The sequence below is a fragment of the Octopus sinensis genome, linkage group LG4 (genome assembly GCF_006345805.1).
Source record: "Octopus sinensis linkage group LG4, ASM634580v1, whole genome shotgun sequence".
NCBI lineage: Eukaryota > Metazoa > Mollusca > Cephalopoda > Octopoda > Octopodidae > Octopus > Octopus sinensis.
The window spans coordinates 12,752,597-12,777,668 of NC_043000.1; the positions used below are offsets into that span (position 1 = coordinate 12,752,597).

General features: G+C 40.0%; 1 long non-coding RNA gene across 1 annotated transcript; it reads right to left on the reverse strand.

Moving 5' to 3' along the window:
• Positions 1 to 763: 763 nt before the first annotated feature.
• On the reverse strand, positions 764 to 16,584 carry LOC118763202. The gene is made up of 3 exons (XR_004998952.1): positions 16,573 to 16,584; positions 8,720 to 8,725; positions 764 to 957 (listed from the first exon to the last, which is right to left on the reverse strand). It is a non-coding gene; the product is annotated as an uncharacterized LOC118763202 (long non-coding RNA).
• Between the last annotated feature and the right edge of the window lie 8,488 nt (positions 16,585 to 25,072).

The following is a 25,072-nucleotide window of genomic DNA, read 5'->3' on the forward strand; positions in this document are numbered from 1 at the left end:
TCTTTGCCACTTGACCCGTCTAACCGCTTCTAGGCCACCAAAAGCTAGAATAGAGATAACAGACCACCAACGAAATCATTTGTTCTTAACAATATGTCTATCCTTCTTGCTGGTTTTGGATAGTTATAAAAACAAGAACTCCGTAAATCAAAGTCAGTTGGTGAGAGCGACTGACAGAGAGGCGGCTGACCGGCTCAAGCGAAATGCTGTCTCGACTGAGGTAACTTCACAGAATGACAACTATGGACATAGCCAACGTAGAAGCTGTCTCGTCCTACCACTCTCACTTTCACTAACTCACTTTCTTTTCTCTGGAGCATTACCATATCTTTCTTAGTGGAGGCGCAATGGCCCAGTGGTTAGGGCAGCGGACTCACGGTCATAGGATCGCGGTTTCGATTCCCAGACCGGGCGTTGTGAGTGTTTATTGAGCGAAAACACCTAAAAGCTCCACGAGGTTCCGGCAGGGGATGGTGGTGATCCCTGCTGTACTCTTTCACCACAACTTTCTCTCACTCTTACTTCCTGTTTCTGTTGTACCTGTATTTCAAAGGGCCGGCCTTGTCACTCTCTGTGTCACGCTGAATATCCCCGAGAACTACGTTAAGGGTGCACGTGTCTGTGGAGTGCTCAGCCACTTACACGTTAATTTCACGAGCAGGCTGTTCCGTTGATTCGGATCAACCGGAACCCTCGTCGTCGTAACCGACGGAGTGCATCCACACACCATATCTTTCTCTATATACTACAATGAGATCGTGTACACATATACAAGCCGAAATTAACTCTTTTTTTCCTCGCATGCTTTTCCATTTACTGATTATACATACCAACTCGTCGTGGTTTTGGATATATACAAAGTAACAGTAAATAAACATTTCTTTACAACTTCAATCACTGTTCTTCTTCCATCTTGCATTCTGGCAACCAACACCTTAACAATAACCGTTACACATTCTTTCAGAGTAAGAGCATTGCTGACTTGTGGATATTTTGTCGAATAGCTGTTGTGTGTTGGACAGATGTAGCTACTGGACGTTTCGACCATGAAGTTACCCATCTCGCAGCTTTCTTTTGGTAGAGAGGGATTGGCAGTCTTCCTTTGTTATGCACGTGAGGTCAGTTATTGCTGCTGAAGTCATGACCTCATCGAGTGTGTGCTGCCCGGAGCAGCCCTTGAGTTTTCCGCTCCCTACCTTCACACCTTATACATGCTTATGCAGCAAACCCAAAATTAGTGCTACTACAAAAGCGACTTCCAGAACAGATCGCTCTCATGCACCCCCCCCCCACACACACACTAGCTACACTAATGGGAGAGAGAGAGAGAAAGGGAGAGAGAGGAGGGCGAAAGAGATATTGTCTACAAATTTGTTGAAATATGGATGAGTGATAACCATGGCTCAAGTGAATGGGTTTGCACTGAGTATTTTTTGCCTGTAGACATGGAAATGACATTTGGTTGAGGAGTGGATTACCTTAGGCAGTCAGGGTTATCCTTGAAACGAGAAAGTTTCTCGTTTGGCCCCAGGTAGCGTTCCTCCTCTCTGGAGTTTCTATCTCATATTTATGTATACCATTCTTTTCTGTCTTCCACCTGTCTGGTTTCTGCGTAAATCCTCAACGCCTTTTGTAACCTAATCCCGTAATTTTCCCTCGTCCATCGCTATTTTGGTTCCAAAGCAAAAGATTATTAGGGTACAATGAATCATTTAGTAATAGAATCATTATCATCATCATCATCATTTAATGTCCATTTTCCCATGCTGCGATGGTCAGGCAAAATTTGTTGGAACAAATTTTCTACGACCGAATGCCCTTCCTGTGTCACCACCCCTCACCTGTTCCCAAGCAAGATCATACTTTCATATAGCTAGACATGTTTTCATGGAAGAATGGGAACGAACAACCTCGCTTGTAGGACAATGATGCTCATTTATAACCGTCACAAACAGATACACGCATATACGTATACATACATATATAAATATGTAAAAATACATGCATACATGCATACATACATACACGCATACATACATACATACATACATACATACATACATACATACATACATACATACTACTTACATGCATGCATGCATACATACATGCATACATACATACATACATACATACATACATACATACATACATACATACATACATACATACATAGATGCATACATACATACATATATACACCCAAGATGCTGTCCAGTGGCACTGGATCCAAGACCACATGATTGAGAAGCAAGCTTCTTAAAAACACCGCTATGCTTTGCAGCTATAAGAAAATAAGATTGGATGGTCACATACAGAAGATCTTTCGTTAGAGGTGTGTTTGATTATGCCTTACCGGGGGGTAAACAGCAAACACCACAGTCAAAATAATTACAAATAATATTTATATTTTATTTGGGATTTTTTCAATACTCTTATAAATGAGCATTCTAGAAATTCAGTTAAATTTTCGAATGTTCCATGTCATTCTACAGAATAAAAACAATGGAAATATATAAAAGGTCATTTAAAATATCATAACTGACAGATATTACATCAGAATGATAGCACTGAAATGTTTCTACAATTCCAATGTATTCTTCATCTTTGATTAAGACTCTGGGCAAGTCACTTGGCCAACTAGAAATAGCAGCCAAATCTACATCAAATCTCACCTTACCACCCTAAAAAAGAATGGCACGTCGGACAGTGTAGACGTAAATATACAAAAAAGAAAACGACAGATGGTCTCAGCTGTTACGCCTTTGTTCATAAGCTGGCTCAATCCAGGTTTACCTCGGGTTAAACAATAACAACATCGTGAAACCTGAAAGCCAACCATTTGTATCTGGAGCGTAGATACATACACATGGCGGCCTTAACTAAGTACTTGATGCTGCGATGGAGAGAGTAAAGCGAATTGAGAAAGGCAAAAGACCACAAGTAGTAGAACATGGGAAGATAAAGTTTCCCTGGGAAGGAGAATGCTGTAAACCATCCACTTTAAGGAAAAAGAATTATCCAAAATGGGAGGAGATTTGGGAGATCTCTGTTGACCTCGACGGTAAATAACACTTTCTATTTTTTACTACCAATAACCCAACCTTATGAGAGGCAATATGCTTTCTTGTAGATATAGGATGAAAAGTTGTTAGAACCAGGGATACTAGATTCTCAAGAATGTTGAACTAGGTGCGAAGGAAAGGAAAAGTGTTGACAGAAAATTGTCGGAAGACACCGAGAAAGCATGCTATTACATCTGGCACAAGAAGGAGGACATCCCGAGTCATCCAGGTTTTCATTGACGCTGCGGAACGAAACATGGGGAACCTGAGAATAAAAGAAGCCATTACCATTAATAAGACCAAACTTCGTATTAACTGCAGAATTGAGCTGTACACAGCTGATTAGCTATTATATTCCAATGCTATTCTAAGCATGCAAAATCTCAACCCTTTATACACACACACACACACACACATGCAGCAGAAAAATAACTTGCAATACCGTCTCCTATTAGCTTTTCCTGAAGAGTGGGGTCTGAACCCCGAAATATCGAAATATATGATAAAATTGCAAACTATTGACTAACTTCTTTTATAAGTGTGTGTGTGTGTGTGGTGTGTGTGTGTGTGTGTTGTGTGTGTGTGTGTGTGTGCGTGCGTGTGTGTGTGTTTGTGTGTGTGTGTGTGTGGTGTGTGTGTGTGTGTGTACGTTGGTTTATGACAGATGAAAGAGGGAGAAGTGCTCAATACCTAATGTAGAGGATGTGATTTTTTATTGAAATTGAAACAGGTAATTTATCCCTGGACTCGAGTTTCACGCCACTGCTATCTCCAGGCGTGTTCTCGCCAAAAGAGGTTACTTAAAGGTGCCAAAAGATCGTCAAGAGACTTCAGGCGATGAACAATCGTTGAAATAAAGTGATGTAGATGATTGCTTCAGTGGTGGAGACAGGTTTTAGGAACTCGGTGTACCCTAGGGTTTGTGAGGCAGAGGATATGAAAGACGTTGAGGTTAGACGCTTTAACCCCTTCCACCTTGAGTTGAAAAGTAGAGGAACACTCCCATATTCTGCGAACCTTCTTTCCCATCGCTGATCCCGTTGGAGAGCTTTGAGTACTTCATTTGTTACGCGACGGAGAAGGCCATAAGTCTAAATCCGTTTACATAACCAACATGAAATTTGACAACAACCGTACCTTACAGCACCCACTATGTCAGAACACAACTGTATTGGCCCCTGCTTCCCGTATTTATCAGTTGGATTTTCTACTTGAAAAACATGAACATTAGACATATGACGATGAACATAAACAGGCGCAGGAGTGGCTGTGTGGTAAGTAGCTTGCTAACCAACCACATGGTTCCGGGTTCAGTCCCACTGCGTGGCATCTTGGGCAAGTGTCTTCTGCTATAGCCCCGGGTCGACCAATGCCTTGAGAGTGGATTTGGTAGACGGAAACTGAAAGAAGCCTGTCGTATATATGTATATATATATGTATGTGTGTGTGTTTGTGTGTTTGAAAGTATGAAAAACAAAGATGACCGCGGTGGAATTTGAACTCAGAACGAGAAGACAGATGAAATACTTATTTCTTTACTACCCACAAGGGGCTAAACACATAGGGGACAAACAAGGACAGATAAACGGATTAAGTCGATTATATCGACCCCAGTGCGTAACTGGTACTTAATATATCGACCCCGAAAGGACGAAAGGCAAAGTCGACCTCAGTGGAATTTGAACTCAGAACGTAACGGCAGACGAAATACTGCTAAGCATTTCGACCGGCGTGCTAACGTTTCTGCCAGCTCGCCGCCTTTGAAACGTTATTTAATATCAATAGGTGTGTGTATATGAATATTGGCTCCGTACCTGCACAAGTATTTGGAGTTGTAATTGTCTCACTTCAGGAACTATATTGTTATTTCAAATATTACGCATATCTATTCAAATCAAATTTAGAAAACAATAAAACAATAAAAAATCAATCAAAAATAAGAAAATACACTGTCTTCAAAATAATATGAAACACCTGTTTAACGAATTTTTTCTTTAACTTCAACATATAAGGGAAATGAAATACTGATTCTTTCTTTTTTTTAAGGAAATAAAAATGAATTTGGTCAGAACGTAAGGAAGGGAAGATGTTACACAAAAATAATTGTTATCAAATTATTACATGGGGCCATATTTGTTTTTTCTTTTATTTGATCTCTTCAGTTGTATGTTTTCTTTTTCATAATACTCTTTACTTGCTCTTTACTCTTCACTTGTTTCAGTCATTTGACTGCGGCCATGCTGGAGCACCGCCTTTAGTCGAGCAACTCGACCCCGGGACTTATTCTTTTTGTAAGCCCAGTACTTATTCTATCGGTCTCTTTTTGCCGAACCGCTAAGTTACGGGGACGTAAACACACCAGCATCGGTTGTCAAGCAATGCTAGGGGAACAAACACAGACACACAAATATACATACATACATATATATGTATATATACGACAGGCTTCTTTCAGTTTCCGTCTACCAAATCCACTCACAAGGCATTGGTCGGCCCGGGGCTATAGTAGAAGACACTTGCCCAAGATGCCACGCAGTGGGACTGAACCCTGAACCATGTGGTTGGTTAGCAAGCTACTTACCACACAGCCACTCCTGTATGTAAATGTTGTGTAATATTTGTATTATCCTATGAATACGATTCATGAATATTGGTTTCAAATTTTGGCACCAGGCCAGCAATTTCGGGAGAGGGAGCTAGTCGATTATATCGACCACTAGTACTCAACTGGCGTTTATTTCATTGACTCCGAAAGGATGAAAGGCAAAATAGTCCTCGGTGGCACTTGAACTCCGAATGTAAAGTCAGACGAAATGCCGTTTAGCATTTTGCCCCGTGTGCTTACGATTCTTATTTCTTTATTGTCCACAAGGGGCTAAACATACAGGGGACAAACAAGGACAGACAAAGGGATTAAGTCGATTACATCGACCCCAGTGCGTAACTGGTACTTAATTTATCGACCCCGAAAGGATGAGAGGCAAAGTCGATCTCGGCGGAATTTGAACTCAGAACGTAACGACAGACGAAATACCTATTTCTTTACTACCCACAAGGGGCTAAACACAGAAGGGACAAACAAGGACAGACAAAGGGATTAAGTCGATTACGTCGGCCCCAGTGCGTAACTGGTATTTAATTTATCGACCCGGAAAGGATGAGAGGCAAAGTCGACCTCGGTGGAATCTGAACTCAACGTAACGACAGACGAAATACGGCTACGCATTTCGCTCGGCGTGCTAACGATTCTGCCAGCTCGCCGCCTTATGATTCGTAAATATTGACTCTAAATCTATAGAACGCTCGTATTTATGGCAGTAAGATACGAGTAAGTCATGGCTCCGAGCTGGAATACATGAGAGCAATGGTTCAAAACTCAGCAAGAGCCTCGCTACATTTACTTATTCTATATAGTATTTTACAATCAGTTTTGTGGTTATATGAGTCACTTTCTGTTCATCTAAGTCACTGCTTTTCAAACATTTTGCTGGAGCGGAACCCCAAGGAAACACTCCACTGGCTCGAGGAACCCCTGTGCAATAATTTAATAGTCTTATGCACACATATCTGCACAGGAGAATTAAAAATTACTGCCGATTTTAGCAGTTTTGTAACTTCTTGCGGAACCCCTGGACCGTACTAGCGGAATCCTGGTTGAAAACCACTGATCTAAGTATTATTTATTTTATTAACAAAATATGAAGGCTCATGGTTCAGTGGTGAGAGCATTGGATCACAATCAATAGGGAGTGAATTCGAATCCCAGACCAGTCTGTGTATTGTGTTCTTGAGCTCCAGTTCACCCAGCTGCAGGAATAAGTTGCAACGACACTGGTGCCAAGCTGTATCAACCTCGGCCTTTTCTTTGGACATCCACTCACAAGGCTTTGGTCGGCCCGGGGCTATAGTAGAAGACACTTGCCCAAGATGCCACGCAGTGGGACTGAACCCAACTCTATGTGGTTGGTAAACAAGCTACTTACCACACAGCCACTCCTGCGCCATGACTTAACTACTCCTGAGGATGAGCATATAAACTGTGTCCCTCTGCCAAGCCATGTCAAGCCAGTGTGACAGAGTAGGTTCATCAAACCAGTATGATCTCAAGCTCAAATTCATGGCTTACACATCAAACCATGGTTGGTAGAGAGAACATGCTGAGGCCCTTGTACTGCAGTGGGCTGAACATGGACAATCCAATCCAATCCAATCCAATCGGCCTCAAAATAGATGAAAGGCAAAGTTGACCAAGGGATGATTTTAACTCAGACCACACAGAGCTGGAACAGACACCACAAGGTATTCAATCCAAAGTTGGTCTTCCATGAACAACCTTGCCCTGACTTGTGCCTCGAGGGTTTATTTATTTTATCATTTTCTTCTTCGGTTGTTTGATATGGGTGACTTCAGTGTAGTGCGTATGAGGTAAACTTTGTTTTTTAGGTTGTCTATTTCTGATATAATGTGTGTGTGTGTGTGTGCGTGTGTATGTGTGATTGTCTTGCATGCGTGCGTGTATGTGTGTGTGTGTGTGCGTTCGTGCGTGCAGGTGTATGTAGGTGATTGTTTCGCATGCGTGTGTATGTGTATGTGTGAGTATGCATGTATGTGTGTATGTGTGTGATAATTTTGCACGGGTGCGTGCGTGTGTATGCGCGCGCGCGCGCGTGTGTGTGTGATTGTCTTGCATTGTAGGATATGCTCTTTTTTTTTGTATATATTATTGCTTTGTTAGGTGTATGCAATGCAGTGTCTGTATTGGTTGTTGTGGTGGTTGTCTTCCATCTTTTACTTGATTCTGTAGTTGGGCTGCGGCCACGCTGGGGCACCATTCTTATAAGGGTTTAGTCGAACAAATTGACCCATTACTTAGTTTTAAGCGATAGGGACGTAAACAAACCAGCATCGTTTGCCAAGTAGTGGCAGAGTCAACAAATACACACACACACACACACACACACACACACACACACACACACACGTGTGTATGTGTGTCACCTGCAAAGATTCCCCAAATCTTATGACCTACGCATATCCCCAACACTTATGATCCAGACACACTCCCCAAATCATATAATTCTCTTGCTGGCATGATCCGGGTATATCCTACACCATAGCTAATATGATCCATACACAAGTACACCCTGTTCCATAGCTACCTACCCAGGCTGGATAGGACTAAATAGATTTACATTCCTATTGAAAACATGACCTTGGTTGACCCAGCATTCCATAATTAATTGGCAAAATTGTGAGCACTTTGGATTGAATACCTTGTGGTGTCTGTTCCAGCTCTGTGTGGTCTGAGTTAAAATCATCCCTTGGTCAACTTTGCCTTTCATCTATTTTGAGGCCGATTGGATTGGATTGTCCATGTTCAGCCACTGCAGTACAAGGGCCTCAGCATGTTCTCTCTACCAACCATGGTTTGATGTGTAAGCCATGAATTTGAGCTTGAGATCATACTGGTTTGATGAACCTACTCTGTCACACTGGCTCGACATGGCTTGGCAGAGGGACGCAGTTTATATGCTCATCCTCAGGAGTAGTTAAGTCATGGCGCAGGAGTGGCTATATGGTACGTAGCTTGTTTACCAACCACATGGTTCCGGGTTCAGTCCCACTGCGTGGCACTTTGGGCAAGTGTCTTCTACTATAGCCTCGGGCCGACCAAAGCCTTGTGAGTGGATTTGGTAGATGGAAACTGAAAGAAGCCCGTCGTATATATGTATATATATATATGCGTGTGTGTGTTTGTGTGAGTGTGTTTGCTCCCTAGCATTGCTTGACAACCGATGCTGGTGTTTATGTCCCCATTACTTAGTAGTTCGGCAAAAGAGACCAATAGAATAAGTACTGAGCTTACAACGAATAAGTTCCGGGGTCGATTTGCTCGACTAAAGGCGGTGCTTCAGTATGGCCGCAGTCAAATGACTGAAACAAGTAAAAGAGTAAAGAGTAGATCCCAGGTCTCAATTGCTGCTTATTTTATCGACCTGAAAGGATGAAAGGCAAAGTCAGCCTCAACAGAATTTGAGCTCAGAATGTAAGGACGGATGAAATGCCTCTAAGAATTTCAACCAGCATGCTAATGATTCTACTGGCTAATGATTCTACCTTTGGGGCCAATAATAGCAAAATAATCCAGGGTATTGATTGGTAGCACAGTAAAGATGTCAGAATGGGAGCCTTCTGATATTTGCTCCAGTTCTTTGCATTCTGAGTTCAGATCTTATCATGGCCCACTTGGGTGGTAGATTTAATCCATTGCCACTTTAACACCATCACCTAGTACCTTGGGTGCCTTTAGTGGGGCTCACTCTATTACAAGCATTCATATGATATCTCTGGTTCAAGGATAACTTCCTCCCTCCCTCCCTCTCTCTTGCCAATGCCAAAGGTATTGGAAAAAGCCATGAGTCCTGCTTTTACCTCCTGACTAAAAGATAAAATGACCCAGATACATTTCTGCACAGGTGAAACTGGATGTGTGATTAAGACTCTTGGTTCTTAATCATGTAGTCTTAAATTCAGTCCTGCTGCACGGGACCTTGAGTAAGTGTCTTCTACTATGGAAGCACTCCGTCGGTTACGACAACGAGGGTTCCGGTTGATCCGAATCAACGGAACAGCCTGCTCGTGAAATTAATGTGTAAGTGGCTGAGCACTCCACAGACACGTGTACCCTTAACGTAGTTCTCGGGGATATTCAGCGTGGCACAGAGAGTGACAAGGCCGGCCCTTTGAAATACAGGTACAACAGAAACAGGAAGTAAGAGTGAGAGAAAGTTGTGGTGAAAGAGTACAGCAGGGATCACCACCATCCCCTGCCGGAACCTCGTGGCTTTAGGTGTTTTCACTCAATAAACACTCACAACGCCCGGTCTGGGAATCGAAACCGTGATCCTATGACTGCCAGTCCGCTGCCCTAACCACTGGGCCATTGCGCCTCCACTGTCATCTACTATAGTCTGGGGCTGAACAAAGCCTTCTGGGTGGATCTGGTAGGTAGAAACTGAAAGAAATCCATCATATATATATATATATAAATATATATGTATGTATATATACATATATGTGTGTCCCCGATATTATATATATCCATCAGGACTGATCTTACCAATCAGTTTTGCTCTAGGGGTTCAGTGGGTAGTTAGGTAACAGTCCGATTATGCAACCCTGCTCTCTTCAGAGATGGCAGTTATCTCTGAAGGATGCTGGGTTACATAATTGGATTATTAACTAACATTTCACTGAATCCCTGGTGTGAAATTGATTAGTAAGATCAGCTGTAATGGAAATATAATATGGTACACTTCGATTAATATACCCACTCTTCTGACAGGTATACGAGTGCATTTTTCCTAACTTATGGATTTTTAGATGACTTATATACTACATATATATACAGTAGTTGACAGCGGGGGTGGATGCTCTGAGAGCATAGCTGCTGGAATAAGAATAGCATGGGCAAGGTTCAGAGAGCTCCTATCCTCTGCTGGTATTAAGGGGTTTCTTATTCAGAGTGAAAGGTAGACTGTATAATGCATATGTGCAAACAGCCATGCTACACAGCAGTGAAACATGGGCTTGTTTCAATCATTGGACTGCAGCCATTTTGGAGCACCACCTTGAAGAGTATAGTCAAAAAAATCAAACCCATTACTTGTTTTCTTGAAGTCTGGTACTTAATTCTACAGCAGTGGTTGATGTGAAACAAAGCACAAAGATACACATACATCCATACATGCACACACACACATACACACACACACAAACACGCATATATATATATGCATATATATATATATATATATTATATATATAATATATACATATATACTACAACTAATGTAGGATAAAATTTTTTTCAGAAAAAATTTCATCATAAGTGGCAGCATATATATATTATATATATATATATATATAAACGATGAATAGCTTTGCGTAACCATGGTCCGTTTTGTTCTCTCTCTTTATTATCATCTTATAATCATCTCATAATAATGACTTTTATGACTCATATTACTACCTCAGTCAATCTAAATGTATATATTTGTTGTTACCTGTCATAAATAGCCTTTTTTTATTTGCAATGTGCATTTTCGTTGATTTTTCATATTTTACCCTTACAATTCCACGTGTATTTTATGTTTTCTTTTTATAACATATTTCTACTATATATTATATATATATATATATACATATATGCATGTTTGTGCGTGTGTGTGTGTGTGTATGGATGTATGTGTATCTTTGTGTTGTGGTTTGCATCAACCACTGCTCGACAGCTGATGTAGAATAAGTACCAGACTTCAAGAAAACAAGTAATGGGTTTGATTTTCTTGACTAAACTCTTCAAGGTGGTGCTCCAGCATGGCTGCAGTCCAATGATTAAAACAAGCAAAAGATAAAAGAAACAAAAAAAAAAAACTCATGGTTAACTTCCCCAAGTACACTTCCCCATCCATTGACTAGCATGGCATGCACATACCACTTACCACCCAGTTCTAGCATGACCTCGGTACAGTTTACATTTTTTTCATACAGTAGTAGTTGTAGGCGATGATTCAGAGATCGGGTTTCAAATTTAGGTTATCTTCACTGCTAATTGTTATGAGATATCACACCTACCCCTTACACTTACACACTTACACATGCATACACATACTTATATATATGTCCATGGATACACAAAATTCACATGTACGAGGATGTATATATACACACATGCATTCACATACGATAACATAAATAATATTAGTTTCATTTCAAGATAACACAGTTGGCTGCTGTTGGTGAAGATGTTGTGGTTGGTGGCAGTTGCAATGATGATGTTGTTCTTATTGGTGGTGGTGGTGTTGGTGGTCGTTGTGGTCATGATGGTGGAACAGGAGTGGCGAAGGTATTTGACATACAGTTAATGATGTAAGTGGTTTTTCTGATGATGTTGTTTAACCGCAGGTCAGCCCTGAATCTGAATGAGTAGGCCTTGAAATCAAGAGGACTGATCCTGATGTCTACAACTCTTTCCTGCAATCAGACCTAGACACAATGCAGCAATGGATCACAGACTGGCAACTGAAACTGGCTGTGGACAAGTGTACCACCATGCATTTTGGGAGAAAAAACCCTGCGTCCACATACCCCCTCCACAACACTGATATCAAGAAATCCTCTTGCGAGCGTGACCTAGGCATCACTGTCAGCAGTGATTTGCGTTGGACAAAGCATATCTCTAAAATTGTCAGGAGGGCCGAGGGTGTCTTGGCATCACTCAGCAAGACTTTTGTTAGCCGCTCTCCAGCCATCTATTTAAAACTGTATACAGCTATGGTACGACCACACTTGGAATTCGCATCATCAGTTTGGAATCCCTATCTTGCTCAGAACATTGACCTCCTGGAATCTGTCCAGAGACGTGCAACCAAACGCATACCCTCCATCAGACACCTACCATATTCTGAGTGCCTTGTTTCCCTGGGCATGGATTCACTGAAGCTCCGGCGTCTGGCGACGGACTTGGTAAACACCCACAAGGTTATCAACCACCTCACCAACAACAACACTGAACACCTTTTTGATCTCCATGTGTCTAACACACGTGAACATGCCTACAAAGTCAGAAAACAACACAGCTCCCATGACTTTCGGAAACATTTTTTCACGCTCAGAGTTGCTGAAGCATGGAATAAACTGCCTGCGTCAGTTGTTGACTGCCATGACACTGCATCCTTTAAGGCCCTCATGCTTTCCGAAATCCGCCGAAACTACACCTGATTATATATACACTTTAGATGAGTTGTAGTGCACCTGAGCACTGTACACAATTATTATTATTATTATTATTATTATTATGATCAAGAACATTCCAACCATGAGCACTCCATCTATTTAGTAGTAACTAGGACTACATTATTTATTTTATCCTTCCTTTTTATATTCTAAGACAGCAGCAGTTTGACTTGAGGAAGATGTGACTGCTGTTTCTAGTAGGTTAAATGATAAACATCGCCTTTTTCAAGCCTAGCCAGGCTCATGGGCCCAGTTTCCCGGTTTCTATGGTGTATGTGTTCCCCCCAGCTGGACGGGATGCCAGTCCATCGCAGTGTTACTCAAGAAACAGGAAGAGAGAGTGAGAGAAAGTTGTGGTGAAAGAGTACAGCAAGGGTCGCCACCACCCCCTGCCGGAGCCTCGTGGAGCTTTTTATGTGTTTTCACTCAATAAACACACACAATGCCCGGTCTAGGAATCGAAACCACGATCCTCTGACTGCGAGTCCGCTCTCCTAACCACTGGGCCATTGTGCCTCCACTTCTAGTAGGTTGGGCAACTACAAAGGAAATGTCTGGTTGGGGTGTTGCTAGTTGGTGTCATTGTTTAGCTCCACATCAGCTTTTATTGGGTGGACCTTTGATCAAAGGTTTACCAGATGTGACCATCTTGTCTTTTATTTCAGACACTGTATATCTGAGATAATATAGCATTATCTAATTTGTCCTGCTCTGTTTAAGACAGTAAGAGGTTAGTAGAGGGAGATTTAGCTGCTATTTCTTGCATGCTGAACAATCATGTAGAGGTTCTCTTATTGGCTTGGTGTTTATGGTGATGACGATGACAATGATGGTGGTGGTGGTGGTGGTATTGTGAATGTTGTAGCTTAGTGTTGATGATCTTATTTCTTTACTGCCCACAAGGGGCTACACACAGAGGGGACAAACAAGGACAGACAAACGGATTAAGTTGATTATATCGACCCCAGTTCGTAACTGGTACTTATTTAATCGACCCCGAATGGATGAAAGGTTAAGTTGACCTTGGCGGAATTTGAACTAAGAACGTAGTGGCAGACAAAATACCGGTGTGCTAACGTTTCTGCCAGCTCGCCACCTTCATGTTGATGATCTTGCTACTATTATCAAACAGTATTTTTTAGAAACATCATAATAAAGTTAATTAATGTACTGAGCATCAAACATTTAATTAAAAATAATTAAGGTGGGGGGAGAAAACAACATAAGATTAATGTTTAAAATTATTTTAATCAACCTAACAAGTAAGTGATACAACTTCAGACATATTTTAGTTTTATTTTACTTCTTCTGCAAAGTAATTGACTTACTCCTCCCCTAAAATTTCTGACCTTGTGCCAAAATTTGAAACCATTATTAAGGGGATAAGCTGGCAGAATTGTTAGCAAACCAGACAAATGGCTTAACCCTTTAGTGTTCGCATTATTCTGCCAAAATTAATGCTCTTTTATCCACCTTGTTTTGAACTAATCACGCATTATCTTGTAGCTATGAGATTTTGATGAGGTAGCTGTTAATTTTTAAAACCATATTGTAGGGTTGGTGTGAGAGACCAGATCTGGCCAGTTTGAACATAAAATAGGCAGAATACTTTTGGCTGGATATGGCCGGTTTAAATGCTAAAGGGTTAATGGCATTTCTCCCAGCTTTACATTTTGAATTCAAATTCCACCAAAGTTAACTTTGCCTTTCATCCTTTCAGGGTCGGTAAACTAAAACACTGATTAAGTACTAGGGTTACTGCAATTGACTTGCTGCCTCTACAGAAAATCGTTAGCCTTGTGCCAAAATTAACCCTTCTGTTACCAAACTTTTGTTGAGATACACCCTTTTTATTTCAATTAATTTTGAAAATAATAAAGAATTTACTAAAATATCTTGGTCATTACTAAGTTGGTAATTAGGACATAAATTAACATGGAACTTTAATGAGAAATTTTCATTTAGATCACCTTAAAACGAGAAGTCTGTAACATAGAAGCAAGAGCAGTCTTGGGCAGGTTGGTATCAAAAAGGTTAAAAAGAATTATGAAATTAGTATTTGGAATATAAACTAACATTTAGCATTCACATTATTCTATCAAATGTAATGCTTATTTATTCACATTGTTCTGAATTAATCATGCATTATCTTATAGCTATGAGATTTTGATGAGGCAACAATTAATTTTTTAGAATGGCATTGTAGGGTAGGTGTGAGAAACCAAATCCGGCCAGTTTGAACATAAAACAGGAATATTTTGGCTGGATATGGCTGGTTTAAATACTAAAGGTTTAAAGCAGAAAGTTTCTTTTTATCATAGAATCGAGCATGGTTTCAGGCAGATAGGCATCAAAAGGGTTGAACTATCAAACTTTATGGTACAAGGATAAGAATTCAAGAATTGAAACATTTGAACAATTGTTTTGAAATGTTTTGGGTAAGATATATAATTGTCTAATGAACAACATATATAATTTCAAAGACTATTTCACTTCTGAGTGGTTAAGTAGTTTGCAAGGCATCTAACCGTAAAAAAACACCATGTAAATATCCAAATCCTTTCTCTCCACTCCTTCTAGAAAGCGTTCCTCCCATAGTGACAGTTGTTTGAGAAAATAGATGTAGAAGTATTTGAAATAAAAGACAAACTAAAAGTGCATGAAAATTTTTAAAATAAAAAATAAAAGAGATTATTTATATTTGAAGGATCAGAGTTTTGGTTATATGGATGTTTAAGGAATATAATGTTCCTATTATTAGTTGGAAAAAATTAAAATTATAAAATGTTGAAGGAATGAAAATAAAATGTCAAGAGGTTGGAAAAAAATATATATATACAAATATATATTGTGGTTGTCAAACACAGTTGAGCTTTGACAAGAAAGTCACATTGAAATCTTTAGGGACTGTTTCAAAGAATTTATCTCATTTTAACTTAAAGAATTGTGGTGTTATTAACCAAATAGCATCTGTCACTAAGTTGTTCACTTCTCTCACAATTTAAAAGATAAAGAAAAGAAGGAAAAAAAAAAGAAAAAAACATGAGGGGAAAATCTCATGTTTCATTTTACCTTTTTATTTAATGTTCTTGTTTTTCTGTGGCAGCTTAAATAAACTAAATTCTTTCATTCTATTTGAAAAATATTTCCCACTATTTTCAGCCACATGTTTTTTCTGACTTAATTTCCACTTTTCAGATATGAAATGTCTCTCATTACACACTGAAAGTATCTTCTGAAATGAGAGAGTACCTCCATCTTCTCTATATTTTGCAGCATGAATGAGAAAAGAGAAATATAAAAATTACAACCAGCTGTATCGTAAAAAAAAAAAAATTAAAATAAAAAAATTACTTTTGATAACCAATAAGAACTAATAAATAAATAAAAAAACATGATTGGTCCTAAGATTATTTTGCACACAAGACTTGTTAGGAACCAAAAGATGTCTTTGACATTATCTTCAGTGTCTTTTTGTATTTTTCTCTTTTTACTCTCTTTTACTTGTTTCAGTCATTTGACTGTGGCCATGCTGGAGCACCGCCTTTAGTCGACCAAATCGACCCCAGGACTTATTTGTTGTAAGCCTAGTACTTATTCTATCAGTCTCTTTTGCCAAACTGCTAAGTTACGGGGACGTAAACACACCAGCATCAGTTGTCAAGCAATGTTGGGGGGACAAACACAGACACTCAAACACACATACACACACACGTATATATGTATATAACGGGAAGGTTTACGAAAATAAACAAAAGGCGAAGGCAGGTGGAGTACAAACAAACAATGTATTAGTATGGTGCTCAGGAATAGAAATAAAACAAGTCTTTTACGTTTCGAGCCTACGCTCTTCGACAGAAAAGAAACAAGGAGAGAAAAAAATTGCGTGTAGGGGCTAATGATCCAGCATGACGACAGGCTTCTTTCAGTTTCCGTCTACCAAATCCACTCACAAGGCTTTGGTCAGCTCGAGGCTATAGTAGAAGACACTTGCCCAAGGTGCCATGCAGTGGGACTGAACCCGGAACCATGTGGTTGGTAAGCAAGCTACTTACCACACAGCCACTCCTACGCCAAATTACGTTTCATTTTTTTAAATTTAAATTCAAATCCAAATACAGTTTGACAAAGAAAGTAGTTTCAAATTCCATTTGAAGTTACTGAATTCAATTTTTGTTTATTTTACAACCTTGTTCAATAAGAGACAAAACAAAAGTCATTATAATTCGGGAACAAACAAAGTTGAGGCTGTAATAATATCTTAAACTGCTGTCAGTCACGAACTGAGAAGGAGTAGAGGAGATTCAGATGAAAAGATAAGAATAACGATTAGGAAAGAAACAAGCAGAGAGATAACAGAGCTACAAAGTTGCAATTTGCCAGAGATTTACTAGTGTGAAATTATGATTCTGTAGTGCCAGTTTTATGTGTTAACATGTTTAACCCTTTCGTTACTGTATTTATTTTGAGATGCTCTGTGTTTCTTTCAATTACTTTAAATATAACAAAGAATTTAGTAAAATAACATAGTTATCATTAAGCTAGTGATAGGAACATAAATTGTGACTAAGGTTTGGTGGAAGATTTTAATTCAAAACTTATGAAAACAAGACATTTGTACTCAGAGCTAGTGCCGGTTTCAGCCGGGTTGGTAATGAATGGGTTAATATGTTAACATGTTAGAGTGGCTGTGTGGTAAGTAGCTTGTTTACCAACCACATGGTTCCGGGTTCAGTTCCAGTGCGTGGCATCTTGGGCAAGTGTCTTCTGCTATAGCCCCGGGCCGACCAATACCTTGTGAGTGGATTTGGTAGACGGAAACTGAAAGAAGCCTGTCGTATATATGTATATATATGTGTGTGTGTGTTTGTGTGTCTGTGTTTGTCCCCTAGCATTGCTTGACAACCGATGCTGGTGTGTTTACGTCCCTGTCACTTAGCGGTCCGGCAAAAGAGACCGATAGAATAAGTACTGGGCTTACAAAGAATAAGTCCCAGGGTCGATTTGCTCGACTAAAGACGGTGCTCCAGCATGGCCGCAGTCAAATGACTGAAACAAATAAAAGAGAGAGAGCAAAGAGTTATCATTAAGCTAGGAACGTAAATTGTTAGGAACGTAAATTGTGACTATGGTTTGGTGGAAGATTTTAATTCAAAACTTTTGAAAACAAGACATTTGTACTCAGAGCTAGAGCCGGTTTCGGCCAGGTTGGTAACGAAAGGGTTAATATGTTAACATGTTAACAGTTTAACATGTTAACATACTATTTAATTGCAAGGAAATGTAATTTTTCACATTTTTACAATATTTCATAATTAAACATTAACCCTTCAGTGTTAAAACTGGCCATATCCAGCCAAAATAATCTACGTGTTTTATGTTCAAACTGGCCAGATTCAGCCTCTCTCACCTAGCCTAAAAAATATACAGTCACATAATCAAAATCTCAAAGCTACAAGATAATCAGGATAAATTCAAAATAATGTGGATAATAAGTGTTGGTATATGGTGACTTCCTTCGGTCAGACACTGACCATGGGTTTGCACCTAGAGAGTTACCCTCTGAGGCACAAGTCTGGGCAAGGTTGTTTTATGGAAGACCAACAGTCGCCCATGCATACCAGCCTCCCCTCTCCAAGTCACCGATATTGTCCAAGGGAAAGGCAAGGGCTGATACAGCTTGGCACCAGTGATGTCGCAACTCATTTCTACAGCTGAGTGAACTGGAGCAACGTGAAATAAAGTGTCTTGCTCAAGAATACAACACGCAGCCCGGACCGGGATTCGAGCTCACAACCTCATGATCGTAAGCTCGAGGCTCTAACCACTGAGCCACGCGCCAGTGTTACATTTGATAGAATAACCTGAATGCTAAAGAATTCATATTTAGTAGCACTCCTGTTATTCAAATATCATTGATTCCATGTCAAAGATACAGAAAAAAAATTTTTCTCAAATGTGGAAGTGTACCACTGGTGATGCCTATTGCACACATACACATTTGACTGTGGCCATGCTGGAGCACTGCCTTTAGTCGAGCAAATCAACCCCAGGACTTATTCTTTGTAAGCCTAGTACATATTCTATCAGTCTCTTTTGCCGAACCGCTAAGTTACGGCGATGTAAACACACCACCATCAGTTGTTAAGCAATGTTGGGGGGACAAGCACAAACACTCTAATGCACACACACACATATATATATACATATATACGACAGGCTTCTTTCAGTTTCCGTCTACCAAATCCACTCACAAGGCTTTGGTCGCCCCAAGGTTATAGTAGAAGACACTTGCCCAAGGTGTCTGAACCCAGATCCATGTGGTTCATAAGCAAGCTACTTACCACACAGTCACTCCTGCACCCTATATATATATATATATATCATCATCATCATCATCGTCGTTTAACGTCCGTTCTCCATGCTAGCATGGGTTGGACGGTTCGACCGGGGTTCTGGGAAGCCAGAAGGCTGCACCAGGCTCCAGTCTAATCTGGCAATGTTTCTACAGCTGGATGCCCTTCCTAACGCCAACCACTCCGTGAGTGTAGTGGTGCTTTTTACGTGCCACCTGCACAGGTGCCAGGCGGGGCTGGCAACGGCCACGGTCAGATTGGTGTATTTTATGTGCCACCGGCACGGAAGCCAGTCGAGGCGGTGCTGGCATCGGCCCGAGTCGGATATATATGTGCCGTGGCACACATGATAACCATCCGAACGTGGCCGTAGCCAGTTCCGCATCGACCGCCTCCGTGCGTTGGGCCGTAACAAACACCATCCGATCATGGCCGTTCGCCAGCCTCATCTGGCCCTGTGTCGCTGGCACATAAAAACACCTTCCGAAGACCCGGCAAGACTAGTCAGTCCACCTGTGCATACCTTCCTTCTTGTGACACTTGTGAAAGACCGGTTTGAGGCAAGTGAAAATCAAATCAAATCAAATCAAATCAAATCAAATCAAATCAAAATAGACAAAATAGATGAACATCAATGGAATTTGTATCTTGTGGTACCAGTGCCTGTGGTACCAGTGCCTGTGGTACCAGTGCCTGTGGTACCAGTGCCTGTGGTACCAGTGCCTGTGGCACACAAGAAATCCATCAGTGCTGTAGTCAGTGCGGTGGGCACATGACAAACACCATCCGATCGTGGCCGTTCGCCAGCCTCATCTAGCACCTGTGTCGGTGGCACATAAAAAAACCATCCGAAGACCTGGCAAGACTATTCAGGCCATAACCCATGGCCCCTACCTGGGACGTAGTCAGTCCACCACCTGTGCATACCTTCCTCTTCTTCTTGTGACACTTGTGAAGACCGTGTGAGGCAAGTAAAAATCAAATCAAAACAAATCAAAAAGATGAACATCAATGGAATTTGTATCTTTGTGGTACCAGTGCCGGTGGCACGTGGCACACAATAAAACCATCCGAACGTGCCGTAGCCATACCGCATCGACTGGCCTCCGTGCTGTGGGCACGTAACAAGCACCATCCGATCGTGGCCGTTTGCCAGCCTCATCTGGCACCTGTGTCGGTGGCACATAAAAACACCATCCGAGCGTGGCGTCTGCCAGCCTTGTCTGGCACCTGTGTCGGTGGCACATAAAAACAACCATCCGAGCGTGGCCGTTTGCCAGCCTCGTCTGGCACCTGTGTCGGTGGCACAAAAATCACCCACTACACTCTCGGATTGGTTGGCGTTAGGAAGGGCATCCAGCTGTAGAAACACTGCCAGATCTGACTGGACTGGTGCAGCTTTCGGGCTCCCCCAGACCCCAGTTGAAACCGTCCAACCCATGCTAGCATGGAAAGCGGACGTTAAATGATGATGATGATATATATATATAATATATATATATATATATATATATATATATATATATATAATATGTATGTATATATGTATGTGTGTATGGTTTTGAGTCTGCCCTCCACAATGCTTGACAACTGGTGTTTATTTGTTAACATTCCTGCAACCTAGCAGTTCAACAAAAGAGTCCAATAGGAAAAAAAAGTAATAAAGAAAGAAGTACTTGGGTTGATTTGTGTGACTAAAACCCTTTGGGGCTGTGCCCAGCAAGGCTTCAGTCAAGTGTTTGAAACTAGCACAACACAAGATAAAGATATCAGATAAGACAATAATTAATCCATTTACAAGTAAAAACTAAGCAGAAATATTATAAATAATTCTTGAAATGAAATCAGGCTAATTATATGGAACTTTTACAGAAATGCTGTGTTTGTTTTTTTTCTTTGTTATCTTTGAGTAATTTTGAATTCCATCCTAAAACTGTTATATTTTTCTCTCATTTTACACGATACAAAGGCATTGATAACATCAAAATTTTCAATGCTTTATGAGTGAGGGTAAAATGAAGCCAACAGTCTTTTGGTTTATTGAGATTTTTAAATATGATAAAATCAATTTCAACTTGCTGAAAGATCACTCACAGCTAGAAATTAAAATAGCAATAGTGATTATTATCTGGAAAACTAATCTCAAATTTGGAAAAAGAAAAAAAAAAAGAAGTTATCTTCATACTGAATAATAAACTTAGAAATCTGGGTGTTTGGGAGACTTTTCCAGAAACATCTTACAATGCAAGATATCTTCATAAAGTTCAAATTTGTATGGATCATCATCATCATCATCATCATTTAACGTCCGCTTTCCATGCTAGCATGGGTTGAATGATTTGACTGAGGTCTGGCGAACCAGACTCCAATCTGATCTGGCAGAGTTTATACAGCTGGATGCCCTTCCTAACGCCAACCACTCTGACAGTGTAGTGGGTGCTTTTACATGCCACCGGCACGAGGGCCAGTTTGGTGGTACTGGCAATGGTCATGCTCAAATGGTGCTTTTTATGTGCCACCTGCACAGGAGCCAGTCCAGTGGCACTGGCGACGACCTTGCTCGAATGTTTCATGTGCCACCAGCACAAGTGCTAGTAAGGTGACGCGGTAACGATCACACTCGAATGGTGTGTTTAACGTGCCATCGGCACGAAGGCCAGCTTGTTCCTCTGGCAACGATCTCACTCATATGGTACTCTTAGCGCTCCACTAGCAACGGATGCCAGTCACAAGTTTTATTTCGACTTCGATCTCGATTTCACTTGCCCCAATTGGTCTTCGCAAGCAGAGTTTAGCGTCCAATGAAGAAAAGGCACGCATAAGTGGACTGGTTACACCCCTGGCATAGGCCACAAGGTTATGGTCACACTTGCGCTTGCCGAGTCTTCTGCAGCACAGCATATTTCCAGAGGTCCTGGTCACTAGTCAGAATCAATGTTATAAAACTGTGCATGATTGTGACAAACTTTTTGAAGGCATGGCTGTGTGGTTAAGAAGCTCACTTTGTGACCATGTGGTTTCAGGTTCAGTTCCACTTTCAACAAGCATCTTCTAAAATAACCCCAGGCTGACCAATGCTTGGCGAATGAATTTGATCCACAGAAACTGTGTGGAAGCCTGTCATTTCTATCTATCTGTCTATCTATCTATCTATCTATCTATCTATGTATGTATGTATGTATGTATGTATGTATGTATGTATGTATGTATGTATGTATGTATGTATGTATGTATGTATGTATGTATGTGTTTCTGTGTTTGTCCCCCATCACTGCTTGACAAGTAGTTTTGGTTTGTTTATATTCTTATAACTTGGCAGTTTGGCAAAAGAGACTGATAGAATAAGTACTCTTTACTCTTTTTACTCTTTTACTTGTTTCAGTCATCTGATTGCGGCCATGCTGGATCACTGCATTTAGTCAAGCAAATCGACCCCAGGACTTATTCTTTGTAAGCCTAGTACTTATTCTCTCGGCCTCTTTGTGCTGAACCACTAAGTTATAGGGACTTAAACACACCAGCATCGGTTGTCAAGCGATGTTGAGGGGAACAAACACTTACACACACATACATACATGCATATATATACATATATATACATATATATATATATATTATATATATATATATATATATTATATATATATATATATATATACGGCACCTGTGCAGGTGGCACGTAAAAGCACCCACTACACTCACGGAGTGGTTGGCATTAGGAAAGGCATCCAGCTGTAGAAACATTGCCAGATAAGACTGGAGCCTGGTGCAGCCTTCTGGCTTCTCAGATCCCCGGTCGAACCATCCAACCCATGCTAGCATGGAGAACGGACGTTAAACGATGATGATGATGATGATGATGATGATATATATATATATTACATATATATATACACATATATATATATAATATATATATACATATATATATACATATTATATTATATATATATATATATATATATATATATATATATATATATATATATATATTATACATATTATATAATATATATATACATAGATACATATATTAATATAATATATATAGATATATATATATTATATATATATATAATATATATATATATATATATACATATATATATATATATATATATATTATATATATATATATGCATATATACGACAAGCTTCTTTCAGTTTCCGTCTACCAAATCCACTCACAAGGCATTGGTCAGCCCGAGGCTATAGTAGAAGACACTTGCCTAAGGTGCCATGCAGTGGAACTGAACCTGGAACCATGTGGTTGGTAAGCAAGCTACTTACCACACAGCCACTCCTGTTTTTTTTAAATAAGGACTGGGGTTGATTTGTTCAACTAAGACACTTCAAGCAGGTGCTCCAGAATGGCTGCAGTCCAATGAATGAAATAAATAAAAAGACGAAAGCTACAAAATGTTATGAATGATGGATGCTTTTCTTTGAGTAAAATTCATGATTCTCTAACATCTAAAACAAAAAAAACCCAAATTTTATTCTACGACAGGGTGCTGAAAAGTTCCTGGCTTTGGTAGTAGAAAGAAATACAGGAGGATCAGTTAATTGTGCTTTTATTCAACATATTCCCCTCTCAGATTCACACACTTATTGCAGTGGTCCCTCAGTTTTTCTAAGCCCTGTAAAAGAACTTGGAAGTTTGGGCCTCCAACCAGACCTTTTGTGATACCCTTAAAAGTTCCTAGTTTTGGGTAAAAGGAAATACAGGAGGGTCAGTTAATTATAATTTTATTCAGCATATTCCCCTCTTGATTCACACACTTATTGCAGCAGTCCCTCAGTTTTTCTAAGCCCTGTAAAAGAACTTGGAAGTTTGGGCCTCCAACCAGACCTTTTGTGATACCCTTAAAGCCAAGATCTTTCCAGCACTCCCTTGTAAATGAAATCATTCATTTATGTCATTAACTTTTTAGGTGTGAACTTGCCCAAGACTGATGCTGATTCTGTGGTACAAATTTCATGATTTAAAGCAATCTAAATTAAAACTTACCATCATAATTTCATTTTATTATCGGTTCCAAACACCCGGGCTTAATAATGACCAAGTTATTTTATTAAATTCTTCATTATTTTAAAAATTCTTATTGGCACCACTATCACCCCTACCAGTGGTTTCAAATTTTGGCACAAGGCCAGAAATTTAGGGAAAGGGGATAAGTTAATTAAATCAACCCCAGTTTTCAACTGGATATGACCAGTTTAAATACAAAAGGTTCAAAATTCAAGACCAGTTTTTGCATTTGAAAAGTGATTTCTGACTCTCTTACAAGGGGGTGCCGAAAAGTTCTTGGCTTTGGGTAAAAGAAAATACAAGAGAATCAGTTAATTATGATTTTATTTATCATATTCCTTTCTCAGATTTACACACTTATTGCAGCAGTCTTTCAGTTTTCTAAGCCCTGTAAAAGAGCTCAGAAAGTTGGGCTTCCAACCAGGCCTTTCCCAATACCCTTAAAGCCAGGAACTTTTTAGCCCCTCTTCATACTGTGAAGATGATTTCATATTTATAGTTTTAAATAATGCTCAAGCTTCGGTTTTTTTCCTCAAGAATATTCTTCAATGGTCCATGCCACTTTACAATGAATACTGAGCTAAGGTTTCACTGAAATTTCTTTCCATTTTTCCCATCATAAACGACGCCCTGATTCCCATCTGTACCCTCCACCTTCCCAGATTCATTCCATCTCTTTGACATTGACTTCAAGCAGAAAGGGGCATTATATCATTTGTATTTCTCTCTGCTCTGTTTACTTACAACACACATTGTCTGTTGGTAGGCCGAGGCAGTTGATTTCTCTCACTTTCAGTGTTATTATATTCTGACATCAAAAAAAA